We start from the raw sequence: 13,992 nt of genomic DNA, 5'->3' as shown, positions 1-13,992 counted from the left end.
TTCACTCAGCCACTTTTAGGAGGCGTTCCTGCGCCGGAACGCCTCCTTCTGGCGCAGGGCTTTACAACCTGGCACATCTCCCAGATGCACCATGTTGTAAATACCCTGCCACATGGCGCGTCCTTTGCGCCGCCGCTGCATCACGAAAGTGATGCACAGCAGCTTGAAAGAGGCTTGTAAATCTGATGCTAAGGATTTTGGGGCCAGATGTACGAACATTTCATTTAGCGCCTCACAATTGGCGACACATTGCGAGTCGCTAAAATGAAATGTACAACAGTGTGTTTAACACTGTTTCGGATTCCCAATGGGGTCGCAAATTGCGAGGTTCATTAATATTATTGAGCCTCTCGCAATTTGCGAGCCTATTGGGAATGCCAGCCCTCCTAGGTATGGTGGCCTGCTGGGCTCTGCAGGCCACCATGTCTGGGACTGCTTTTAAATAAAGCAGTTAAAAAAATGCAGCCCATTTACCGTACATTTAAAAAAAGAAAAGAAAATGAAACGTTTTCGTTTCATTTTCTAAGGGCAGGTGGAGGTCCCTGGGACCACTGCCTGCCCTTAAAAAATAATTTTGCATGCATTTGCAAAGGGGAAGGGGTCCCCTGGGGACCCCTTCCCATTTGCGAATGCATTACCATCTACTTGAAGTAGGTGGTAATTGTGAGTGTTTTGCGACCGCAAAACATTTGTACATGGTTTTAAGACTCGCTATTTGGATGGGAATGCCCCTTCCAAATAGCAAGTTGCAAAACCTATTTAGCGAGTCGCAAACAAATTGCGACTTCGCGAAATAGGCAATGTACATGACCCAATACGTTTTTGCATGTGAAAGCGGGTTCACGAACCCGTTCGCGCATATAAAAACGGATCGTACATCTGGCCCTTAGTATTTTATATTGAAGTAATAGCCCCTCTGTCACATGTATTTAATTTGTTTTATAGCATCTCTCATACCATTGTAGGATGTCAGAGCACCTCACATCACACACCTATAGAGACATTGAATCATACATGTAAATCAGTGTGTATATAAAATGTTTAAAGAGTGCTTGGTCTGGAAAAGCACAAACTCAGGATTCAGAACATAACACAGTGGCTAGCACTGACTTTAACATTAAAAATGTATTTCCACCCAAATAAATCTTTTTAGCAGCATCAGGATAATGAATAACTGGGAAAAAACAAAAGTTACTAACTGGTACCATGCAGTTTGCAAGCAGCTCTTTGATGACAGTTTATAGGTCCCTCTGCTACATTATGATTGTCACTTATGAAGTAGTGCACAGTAACAAAAGAATATCTGTGACAAAAGCAGTAACCACGAACCTATGCACATAAAATGCTGCTTTTTAAAATGCATGTTACACGTTCTGTGCAGGAGGCACATTAACCCTCTGTGCTACATTAGTTAAGACAAAGCTGCCACTAAACAAAACTCTCCTCACACTCCAGCAGGTACATTAATCACTGGCTTTATATTGACACTTTTATTGTTGCTGGAAAGCTGCTAATTATACAAGAAACTTTTCTGTGCTTTTAAAACTGTTGCCTTGCGGACCCCCTGGGAATGTGTCACGGACCCCTGGGGGTCCGCGGACCACAGTTTGGGAAACACTGCTGTAGAGTGTGCCTGACCTCCAGCTGCGCTCGAGGTGATTCCATTCAGTAACAAGTGCCTCGGTTCCAACACTTTACCCATTCACTTGTGCTGTGGCAGGAGGCGACAGCAGGACGTTACGTCCTGCGCACCAAATATAGCTATTGGATACAGCCAAGGATGAATATCGATACATTGTTGCCAAGCTCGCTTCAGCCAGCCCCCAAAGCCTACAAGGAGCAGCGAGCTTGTCACAGCGCCACTCCAGCTACTAGTTTTACAGCCAGTATAGCAGCTACAGCTTGACAGCTGAGGCAGAAGCTGTGCCTATTATGCACAACTTTGCATTTCAGTGCGGTGATGCAGATCACTACACTAAAATGCTTTAGTCTAATGCCTGATGCGTGGTACTTGGCAGGACTGAGAAAATGTGCCCGAGGAGAATGGCCGCGGTCCCGTGATTCTCCTGCGACAGCGGGGATTCGGACAGAGCAAATACGGCGAATTTCTGCACGCACCCGTTTGAAAATGTAAGAGGTGCGGTGTGAATACCTGTAGAGGCAGGGGATCCCTTTTTTTTACAACTTTATTCTGCCGGCGAACAAGATTGTGGTGCAAATACTTCACGACGCAGCTCCGACGAGCTTGCGCCCGCCATTTTGTGGAACCTGAAGCTGCTGACGGAGTTTATCTCTAAAGCAGCGTCTCACCGCCATGACTTGTTTTCTGCCCCACAACGATTTTGATGGATCTTGCGCTAATACAGGTACATTTGAGCTGCCTTAGAACATGCTGGCTACTTTTCCCTCATGATTATATTGCAGTGTGGCTCTACTGAAGTATGCATCCGCCATTTTGTAGTCCTTCTGAATGGAGCTCCTCCTTGCTATGAGGCCCTCTAATTTCTCCTTGTGGTAGATAACTACTATATACTAGCAACCTTTGGATGTATTTACACCCTGTTCCTCATTTTCTTTTTTTTTTTTGCTGCTTCTTTTTAAAACTGTGCTCTGCTACACCATATGTGCTGAAATCATATCTCTATCAGGACTCTGAATTAACTTTTTTCATACCATCTTTCACTCCTAACGGGACGATACTTGGCTCAAAGACTATATATCTTTTTTCTGCAAATTATGCCATGCTCCTTATTCAATCAATGCGGACTGTATTGTTTATACCCGCCATTTTCAAACAAATGCATCTCGTAGTCATAATATACTTCTGAATGCGCTTACTGTCACTGATGCATTAATGGTATTACGCTTATGCTTACATTGACGCAACAATTTATTTCATTATTGGAGTCCACTGTTTTATATGCTTGTGGTACGGAGCTCTTTTTTTTTTTTTGCTCACTGTAATTTAACATGTAATTACTGCTATTCTATGTTCATGAGACGCTTTCTTCAGGTTTATGGGCAGGGTATCTAAAAATCTATCTTTATCTACACCAGTACTTAAGAGGTTTCTGTTCCATACTAGTTCACGTTATAACTGCTTATCCATGGAGGACTCAGCCATTTTCTCGCCCAAAGGTGCATCGTCATCTCATACTGCTCCTGGGTCTAATGTCACTAAAGCATCAACAAAAAGATTGAAAAAAGATCCTCCTTCTCCACCCAAACAATCTAATTCTGTTACAATGGACTTGCTATTAGGGGAGATCAGAGGCTTGCGCCCATTTATGGAAGAGACCAATTCTACACTTCAGATGCTTTCTGAAAAATGGTCAAATATGGACCAACGAGTCACTACGTTAGAGCAGAATTTTGACTCCTTGTCTTCCTCTACCTCTAAAGTAGTCAAGTCAAGTCAAGTCATATAATTTGTATAGCGCACTACATACCCAGGGGGTTTCAAGGCGCTTAGGAAGGGGAGGAGGATTACTTGTCAAATATCCACGTTTTAAGTTGCTTTCTGAATGCTAGGTGGTTCTGGGTAAGGCGAAGGTAAGCGGGGAGTGAGTTCCATGTTTTAGCAGCCAGGTATGAAAAGGATCTGCCCCCCATGGTGGTTCTGTTGATGCGAGGTACAGTGGCGAGGGCTTGGCTGGAAGACCGTAGTTGGCGGGGGGGGGGGGGGGTGTAGAAGGACAGTCGTGAGTTGAGGCAGTCTGGTCCGATGTCGTAGAGTGATTTGTGTGCGTGGGTAAGTAGTCGGAAGGTGATCCTCTTATTGACGGGTAGCCAGTGGAGGTCTTTAAGGTGACCAGAGATGTGTTCGTTGCGCGGGATGTCTAATATGATCCTGGCTGAGGCGTTTTGGATTCGTTGGAGTTTCTTCAGGAGTTTTACGGTAGTACCTGCGTAGAGGGAGTTTCCGTAGTCCAGTCGGCTCGTGACCAGAGCATGGGTGACTGTTTTCCTTGTATCGGTGGGGATCCAGCGAAATGTTTTCCTGAGCATGCGAAGAATGTTGAAGCAGGAAGAGGATACGGCGCTGACTTGTCTGTTCATTGAGAGTGAAGAGTCCAGGATAACGCCTAGGTTACGTGCGTGGTCTGTCGGGATGGGTGCTTTTCCGAGGGCTTCCGGCCACCAGGAGTCGTCCCATGCAGAGGGGGATGTACCTAAGATGAGGACTTCTGTTTTGTCTGAGTTCAGTTTCAGACGGCTTTGTTTCATCCATTCGGCAACTTCTTTCATTCCTTCGTGTAGGTTAGTTTTGGCGGTGCTGGGGTCATTGGTGAGAGAAAGGATCAGTTGAGTGTCGTCCGCGTAAGAGATGATGTTGAGGTTGTGTTGGCGGGCGATGGCCGCGAGGGGGCTCATGTATACGTTGAAGAGGGTGGGACTGAGTGAGGATCCTTGTGGTACACCGCAGATGACTTCAGAGGCCTCGGACTTGAATGGAGGAAGGCGGACTCTCTGGGTTCTTCCGGTGAGGAACGAGGTGATCCATTCAAGTGCTTTTCCTTGGATTCCGATGTTATTGAGGCGTTGTAAAAGGGTGCTGTGGCAGACTGTGTCGAAAGCTGCAGAGAGGTCAAGGAGGATGAGGGCGACTGTGTCTCCATTGTCCAGTAGAGTTTGAATGTCGTCTGTTGCTGCGATGAGGGCGGTCTCAGTGCTGTGTTTTGCTCGGAAGCCAGACTGTGAGGAGTCGAGGGATTTGTTGGTTTCGAGGAATGCGGCGAGCTGGTTGTTGACAGCTTTCTCGATGACTTTGGCCGGGAATGGAAGAAGCGAGATGGGGCGGTAATTTTTGAGTTCGGTGGGGTCCGCTGTTGGTTTTTTCAGAAGGGCGGTGAGTTCAGCGTGTTTCCAGTCTTCCGGGAAGGTGGCGGAGTTAAAGGAGCAGTTGATGACGTCTCGGAGGTGCGGTGCTATGACGGAGTCTGCTTTGTTGAAGATGTGGTGAGGGCATGGGTCTGTGGGGGATCCTGAGTGGATGGAATTCATCAGGCGGATGGTGTCCTCAGTGGAGATTGGGTTCCAGGCGTTAAGGGTGTTCACGGGGGGAAGATGGTCAGCAGATGGTAGGGTGGGTTGGTTTCCGGGTTGGTTGTCAAAGCTGTTGTGGATGTCTGCAATCTTGTTGTGGAAAAATGAGGCTAGGGAGTCGCAGAGGGTTTGAGAGGGGGTGATGTCGTTGGAGTTGGCCGAGGGATTGGAAAATTCCTTGACGATGTTGAAAAGTTCCTTGCTGTTGTGGGCGTTGTTGTCAAGTCGATCCTTGAATGCTGTTTTCTTGGCTTTTCGGATCAGTTGGTGGTGAGTGCGGGTGGCGCTTTTGAAGGCGTCCTTGGTGCTGGTGGTTGGGTCTTTTTTCCAGGCCTTTTCGAGGGAGCGGCAGAGTTTCTTGGACTTCTTGAGATCATCGTTGAACCATGAGGCTTTCTTGCTGCCAGGTTTGCTTTGACGTTTTTTCAGTGGAGCTAAGGTGTCGGCGGTGTTGGATAACCATAGGGTGAGGTTGGCGGCGGCTTCGTTAGCGTTAGAGGAGAGGGCTGGGGAGTTTCGAAAGAGCGATGCGGAGATTTGGTCCGTGGTGATTTTGTTCCAGTTTCTTTGCAGGGTAGGTTGGAGGTGGATGTTGGGTTTTGGTTTGTTGTAGGTGAAGTGAACGCAGCTGTGGTCGGTCCAGAGGAGATCCGTAGTGTGGCTGAAGGAGACATGGTTGCTGGAGGTGAAGATGGGGTCGAGTGTGTGACCTGCGATGTGGGTGGGGGAAGTGACTAGTTGTTTAAGTCCGAGGTTGGCGAGGTTGTCCAAGAGGGTGGTGGTGTTGCGGTCGTTGATCTTTTCAAGGTGAAAGTTGAGGTCTCCCAAAAGGATGTAGTCTTTGGAGGGGAGCGCGTGTGGGGTGATGAAGTCCGTGATGTCTTCACTGAATTTTGCGCGGGGTCCTGGTGGTCTGTAGAGGAGGGTGCCTCTGAGTGTGGTTTTGGGGTCGATGTGGATCTGGAAGTGGAGGTGTTCGGAGTTGGCGAGGTTGGCGTCAGAGCTGGTTGAGATGCGGATTGATTTCTTATGGACGATAGCGATTCCTCCTCCTGTGTGGCCGGTACGGTCTTTGCGAGTGATCTTATAGTCGTCAGGGATGGCAATGGTGATGTCTGGTGCGGAGGAAGCATTCATCCATGTTTCCGTTAGGAAGGCGATGTCCGGAGAGATGGTGTCTAGTAGATTCCATAGGTCAATGGCGTGCCTGTGGACTGATCGGGTGTTGAGAAGGATGCATTGAAGGTGATTGGGGTCGGGGATCTGTGGTGTGGTCGTAGCGGAGATGTTGATAGTGCCGATGAACTTGCAGGAGTAGCAAGAGAAGGGTCCATGGGTGTGTCCAGGAGCGGCTTGGGCGCAGTTGGGGGCGCGACCGGGGTTAAGGGCTAGGAGGGTGGCGGCATCGTAGGTAATGCGGGAGGGCTGGGCAGCGCGAGGGGCAGGGGGTCTGGCGCTGGGCGCGGTCCAGGCGCGGACGGGCGTAGACGGGCTTACCTTTGGCGCACCTTCGGCGAGGCCGTAGCGCGTGGACGCTGCGCGTTGGGACATCTGGCATTTGAAGGATAGTGGAGGGGGCGGAGCGTGGGAGGGGCTGCTGGGAGGCGGGTAGCGGGGAGGAGACACGGTCCACGAGTGACCAAAGCCAAAATGGACGGGCGGAAACCAAACAGGGATTGCAATCAGAGCGTCTAAAGTAAACAAAAACACTTTTAAAGCAGCGCAATATGCAAGGAGATGCCTTGCGTTGTAAAAACGATACCAGGCGCTATGTTCCCCTCGAGGCGCTCAGGGAGTGCAGGCTGCGTCGGAGCGCGATCACCCAGGTAGGCAGAGGGTGTTAAGAGCAGCAGCTGGGGCAGGCAGTCGTCAGAGGCAGCAAGCGGAGCAGGAGGAGTGCAGCAATCAACCTGGAGATCGTGGCTGGGAGCGTGGGGGAGCGACCACAGTGGAGCAAGTCCAGGTGGTCACAGAGGGGTGTGGGCAGGGTCGGGCTGCTTTGCTTGTGGGTGGGAGGGGCTGCTGGGAGGCGGGTAGCGGGGAGGAGACACGGTCCACGAGTGACCAAAGCCAAAATGGACGGGCGGAAACCAAACAGGGATTGCAATCAGAGCGTCTAAAGTAAACAAAAACACTTTTAAAGCAGCGCAATATGCAAGGAGATGCCTTGCGTTGTAAAAACGATACCAGGCGCTATGTTCCCCTCGAGGCGCTCAGGGAGTGCAGGCTGCGTCGGAGCGCGATCACCCAGGTAGGCAGAGGGTGTTAGGAGCAGCAGCTGGGGCAGGCAGTCGTCAGAGGCAGCAAGCGGAGCAGGAGGAGTGCAGCAATCAGCCTGGAGATCGTGGCTGGGAGCGTGGGGGAGCGACCACAGTGGAGCAAGTCCAAGTAGACTCTCTATGTTCACAGGTTTCCATACTCCACAAACAAATTGAGAATTTGGAAAACAGAAATAGGAGGAACAATCTTCGTATTTATGTTCTTCCTGAAGGAGCAGGAGGTTCGGACCCGCTTCCTTCTTCAAATCCTTTCTTCCAAAGCTTCTTAAGTTACCTGAGAGCACTACTTTGAACATCCAGAGAGCTCATAGATTGGGACCACCATCGCGTTTAACAACCTCTTCACCAGCACAAAAACCGAGAGGAGTGATCTTGTATTTTCTTGAATACACTGACCTTTTAAAGATTCTGTCAGCAGCCAGAGCAATCAATCGTATAACTTGGTTAGGAAGTTCTTTATTCTTTTCTCAAGATTACGCCAAATCAACTGCTGATCGACGCAAGGAGTTTTTAGCAGTACGGCCGCAATTACGCTCAATGGGTACAAGATATGGTCTTTTCCATCCTTGCTTGTTTAAAGTAACCATCAACAATACAACCACTACCTACAAGGATCCAATAAAGCTGAAGAGTTTCCTTTATTCTTACCACGCTGACACAATGGAGACTAATTCCTCATTTAGTTCTAACTAGACTGTTTGCAGACTCTGTTATGGTTACAATTTATTTCTAGCTCTACATTGGTTTTTTATCCAATCGTTATCTATTAATATGTATACAGCAGTTAACTTACATTGTTATTGCTTTCATTGTATTTACTTCTTCTTTTTCTCCTAACAGGTTGTATCTACGTGCTTTTTCTTCCTTATGTTTGAAGTCTGTTCATTCTGCCCTCCTTCCCGCCCTCCCTCATGGGTCCTGGACACGTCATTGTTCCGTGTGGCTTCCATCCCTCCACCTCTCGTATGTCTTGGATTGTTCCTAGTAAACTTTTTCTGAACTTAAAAAAGAAAATGCTGTGCTAGGCCAAACACATAAATCCCTGTTTAGATGAGGAACAAAGCAGCGGTTATTTTGTATGAAATCTTTTTATCATTTTCCACATACCTGTGTCCATAGTTATGACACATAAACTGCTAATGATAATCTTACAACCATATAACATCCTAGCAGATCAATTATAACACTTTGTCTTCACTGAGGAGTCCACTGGGACCTCACTGGGCATGGCAGCAGCGGTTATTTAAGAAGTATTCCGCATGTGGTTAATTTCTTACGTCCAACATCTTGCATCCTAAAGTGCCTAATTTATATCTTGCCGAGATATGCATTATGTACATAATAAATATGCTTGCACTGCTCTGGAGGGCTGTCTCTTATGGGAAAGAAGTATTTCCAAAGTCCTGTTTTAGTTTTGCAATTGAAAGATGGCTGTATGTGATTGCACACAAATATGCAAGCACGGGTCACCATCTAGAATGTTTTTTTGGTGGACTTTATTAATACCATTCCAAGATGGCCACCCTTTCGTTCAATGAAAATCTGCAAACTTCTTGAATTGGTGACATCAGGATGAATATGTGACCATACATCTTGGAGATTCCTGGTCTCAAGGAGATAAGGGAGTCTGTAGTCAGTTGTAGGAGGCAGGTGAGAGGTTTCATCAGCAGTGGGAGATGAGTCCCGGTCCTAATTAATTCCTTTGTTTCTAGTAACCTGTCCAGGTTGCACGGTGTGAAAATGCAACAGTTCCTGGCTTGGTAACACTGTTTCCCTTTCTGTTTGTGAGAGGATGTGATATGGTCCCTTTTGTGTATTTGGGAGAGCATGAGATTGGATCCCTTTTGTGTGGCCTCAAGTATCCCTCAGATTTGTTTTAGGGATTTTTATATAGTGCGAAATTGACCCGAAGGTATCGGGTATCAAGAGCGCTTTACATGAGCACCAGTTGCATTACATGAGGACACATTCATTTTTGTTAGGCACAGTGAGATTAAGTGATTTGCCCAGAATCACAGGATGTTGCGCGTCCTTGCCGAGACTTGAACCTGATTCCTCAGATTTGAGGTCGACTGCCCTAGCCATTAGGCCAACTCCTCTCCCCAACTCCTGTCTCTGATGAATATAATCACATAGAGGAGTCCATCAGGTACTCAGAAGCGTTGGGATAGTTGTGTTTTCAGGCCCCAAGGAGAACTGGTGTAGGGATGGTAAGTAATTTAAGTAATCTTTATTGTTTGAAATTAATTATAACCCGTACAAAAATGGAAGTAAAAAGTGCAAAATTCATGTGAATAGCTAAAACAGGTGATTAAAACAGATAAAAAGCATTTGCTAATAAAAAGCTGTGGCGCGAAAAGCCTAATGTCCTCAAGTCCTTTGGGTGGTCACACTGAAATCATTTGCAGATAGCTTGTCATCCTTAGTGAGCAGAAGTAAGCGTGAATTCCAGAGCGCATGTGTGCTTTCACCATTAAGCGGAGTCTTACTTGCACAATCCTGTAGTTTTCCCTGCGTTTGACAGTTTTTCCGACTATTAGCGCTAGGAATTTTACTAATTTACATTTCATCTGTGCGTCATCTGGATTAAAACAGGCTATCACGGCTTGTCTCTGTGTTCGAATCCCATGCTGGTTGAATTGATGCTTGAGCAGACGGGCTCTTTCCCCTGTCAGGCTGGAGCAACAGCATATCAGGTGGGCCATGCCCTGGACTCCATAGTTGCACAGACGGCAATGTGGGAACATTTGCCCCCCCAGCCATGGTGGTAGATGCTGAATGGCTGGCAGTTTTCCTAGTCGATGTTTCAGGAAATTCTCCTTGATAGTCCGGGAATATCCTGCACTGAAGTAAGGTTATGGGCTAATAGATTAATTGTCATCCAAGTGTGTTTTCTCAATGCAAATCCTCCTTATTGACGTCCACACTATTTTCTTAAAGCCCGCGTGTGTGGTCGGAACTTCCCAAGCCTGGCTGAGGACGGTATTTGTTAGACAATGATATAGGTGTTTTCTTGCCGGTGCTGCTATTCTTTGCTGAAGCTCTAGCCAAAGTAGATGGCTTACGCTGTTTAAGGGGCGTTCTTGATTCTTTGCCAACAGGTTATATATGCCCCCTGTCTTGCTAGCTGTTGTTTTATGAAGCCACATTGTAGTCGGAACTGAGCTGCTGATGCATATGTAGAGATGTTGAACATAATTCTGTAGGCCCTGATTAGGGTGCTGTCCAGGATTTGTGCGTCCAGGATTTGTGCATCCCCACCTGTTATGTTATGTTATGTTAATAGTTCTTGTAAAGCGCACGTACACCAAATGGTTTCATGGTGCTGAAGTCCAGGAGAAACTGCTGCAAAGGAGATTTAGCCAATTGCTTCTCTGAACAGCCAGGTCTTTAACTGTTCCTAAACAGAGAATAAGAGGTCAGAGATCTAATCTCCAGACTGAGAGAATTCCAGAATTCCAGAAAAGTGCATTCTGCTAAACACCCGTTCCGTCCACAAACACGCCGTCGAACTCTGGGACCTCCTCGACACAACAGCGCCGGGCGTCGCCTTACTCACGGAAACCTGGATGAACGCCTCCTCAGCCCCCGACATCGCCATTGCGATCCCGGACGGCTACAAGATCACCCGGAGGGACCGCATCAACCAAACCGGAGGAGGCATCGCCATCGTCTACAGGAACACCATCCGCATCACGACTAACTCTGACGACACCCTCACCGCCGCCGAACACCTTCACTTCCAGATACACACCGACCCCAAGACCACCCTCAGAGGGACACTCATCTACAGACCCCCTGGACCGCGCACACAATTCAATCGAAGCCATCGCAGACTTCATCAGCCCGCACGCCCTTGCCTCCGCGGACTACATCCTCCTTGGGGACCTGAACTTCCACCTGGAGAACAACAATGACAACAACACCACCACCATGCTGGACAACCTAGCCAACCTCGGACTCAAGCAACTGGTGAACACCCCGACCCACTATGCCGACCACACACTTGACCCAGTCTTCTCCTCCAGCAACCACGTCTCCTTCAGCTACTCCACCGGACTTCACTGGACCGATCACAGCTGCGTCCACTTCAACTTCAGGAAAACCACGACTCACCACCACCCACAACAGGTTCCCCGAAGACGCTGGAGCAAGATCACCACTGACCAGCTCACCACGTCCCTGAGCCAAAATCCACCTACCAACACAACTCACCAACGACGCCACCCGCAATCTCACACAGTGGATCACCGACTGCGCCAATACCCTTGCTCCACTGAAGACCCCGCCAAGCAATCCCGGCAGCAAGAAAGCCTTATGATTCACCGACGACCTCAAACACTCTAAGAAAGCCTGCCGTACCCTCGAGAAAGCCTGGCGCCATGAACAGTCGACAGAAAACATGGCAGCCCTCAAGAACGCCACCCGCAAACACCACCAGCTGATCCGCACCACCAAAAGAACATCCTTAAGAGAACGACTGGACAACCACACCCACAACAGCAAGGAACTCTTCAGCATCGTCAAAGAGCTCTCCAACCCCAGCGCCAGCAACAACGACATCTGAGCCTTCGCAAGACCTCTGCGACTCACTCGCCACGTACTTCCACCGCAAGATTGCCGACATACACGACAGCTTCGGCGCCCAGACCACGCACCCAAACATCGAACCAACGCCCCCCACCACCATCCTCCGCACCTGGACCCCCGTCAGCACCGAAGACACCACCCACGTGATGAATACCATCCACTCCGGCTCCTCAGCCGACCCCTGTCCACACCACATCTTCAACAAGGCCGACTCCATCATCGCACCCCACCTCCGGAACATCACTAACAACTCCCTCACGTCCGCCACCTTTCCGGAGAGCTGGAAGCACGTAGAGATAAGCGCCTTCCTGAAGAAACCCACGCCGACCCCACGGACCTCAAGAACTTCCGCGCCATCTCGCTCCTCCCCTTCCCCGCAAAAGTCATCGAGAAGACCGTCAACATACAGCTGACCACTTTCATCGAAACGAACGGCTCCCTCGACTCATCGCAGTCCGACTTCCGAGCGAACCACAGCACCGAAACCGCCCTCATCGCAGCAACCGATGACATCAGGACCATGCTTGACAACTGGGAAACTGCCACCCTCATCCTCCTCGACCTATCGGCCGCATTCGATACAGTCTGCCACCGCACCCTAATGACCCGCCTCCACCATGCCGGGATCCAAGAAAAGGCCCTGGACTGGATCACCTCTTTCCTCTCCGACAGAACTCAGAGAGTCCGCCTCCCGCCCTTCCGCGCCGCTGCCTCCAAGATTATCTGCGGCGTACCCCAAGGCTCCTCGCTCAGCCCTACCCTCTTCAAGGTCTACATGAGTCCCCTCGCGGCCATCGCACGCAAACACGGCCTCAACATCATCTCCTATGCAGACGACACCCAGCTTATCCCCTCCCTCACCAACCACCCCACCACCGCCAAAGCAAGCCTCCAGGAAGGAAAGAAGGACGTCGCGGAATGGATGAAGCTCAGCCGTCTGAAACTGAACTCAGACAAGATGGAGGTCCTCATCCTCGGACCATCCCCCTCCGCCTGGGACGACTCCTGGTGGCCCCCCGCTCTGGGCACCGCCCCCAAGCCCACAGACCATGCACGCAACCTGGGATTCATCCTTGACTCCTCCCTCACGATGACCAAGCAAGTCAATGCCGTTACTTCTTCCTGCTTCAACAACCTTCGCAAGCTCCACAAGATATTCCGCTGGATCCCCACCCGAACCAGGAAGGCGGTCACCCAGGCCCTCGTCACCAGCCGTCTGGACTACGGGAACGCTCTCTACGCTGGTACCACAGCCAAACTACAGAAAAGACTTCAGCGCATACAGAACGCATCGGCAGGACTCAGGCTGGACATCCCCCATCATAGCCACATCTCCACCCACCTGACAGACCTACACTGGCTCCCCGTCAACAAGAGGATCAAGTTCAGGCTCCTGACCCACGCACACATAGCTCTCCACAACATATGCCCCGAATACCTCAACAACCGCCTCAAGTTCTACACACCCACCCACCAGCTCCGCTCCGCCGGCCTCGCCCTCACCACCGTCCCGCGGATCCGCAGAACCACCACCGGAGGAAGATCCTTCTCCTACCTGGCTGCCAAGACATGGAACTCCCTCCCCACCCACCTATGTCTGACCCAGGACCATCTCGTTCAGGAAACAACTCAAGACCTGGCTATTCGAGCAGTAGCAGCACCCCCCCTCCCAGCGCCTTGAGACCCTCACGGGTGAGTAGCGCTCTCTATAAATGTTCTTGATTGATTGATTGATTGAGAATTGAGGAGCCAGGACCGCAAATCTTAGTCCCCTGTGTTTCTTCCATTTTGACGACGGGATGACCAACAGATTCAGATGGAAAGACCTAAGGTCCCGGAGAGGAGCATATTGCTGAATCCGGGAGGATATAAATGCTGGTCTGCTGCCATAAAGATCCTTGAAGGCGATGCACGCCAGCTTGAATGCGCAACGTTTGGCTGCTGGAAGCCAGTGAAGTCTGACCATTAATGGCGTAACATGGTGCCATTTGGGCTGGTGGTAAATCAGTCTGGCCGCCTGATTTTGCACTAGTTGCAGACGTTTCAGTTGATATGCCGGGATGCCCATGTAAAGCGA

General features: G+C 49.6%; 1 protein-coding gene across 1 annotated transcript in view; it reads right to left on the bottom strand.

Annotated features, from left to right (window-relative positions):
• The window catches only part of LOC144821870 (histamine H2 receptor-like), a 272,545-nt gene that overhangs the window by 238,701 nt on the left and 19,852 nt on the right, over nucleotides 1-13,992 (bottom strand). The gene's annotated exons all lie outside the window — the stretch shown is intronic.

This window comes from Lissotriton helveticus, chromosome 2_2 (assembly GCF_964261635.1).
Source record: "Lissotriton helveticus chromosome 2_2, aLisHel1.1, whole genome shotgun sequence".
NCBI classification, from domain to species: Eukaryota; Metazoa; Chordata; class Amphibia; order Caudata; family Salamandridae; genus Lissotriton; species Lissotriton helveticus.
The sequence above is the reverse complement of the archived record's forward strand: the minus strand, read 5'-3'. Positions and strand labels throughout refer to the sequence as shown.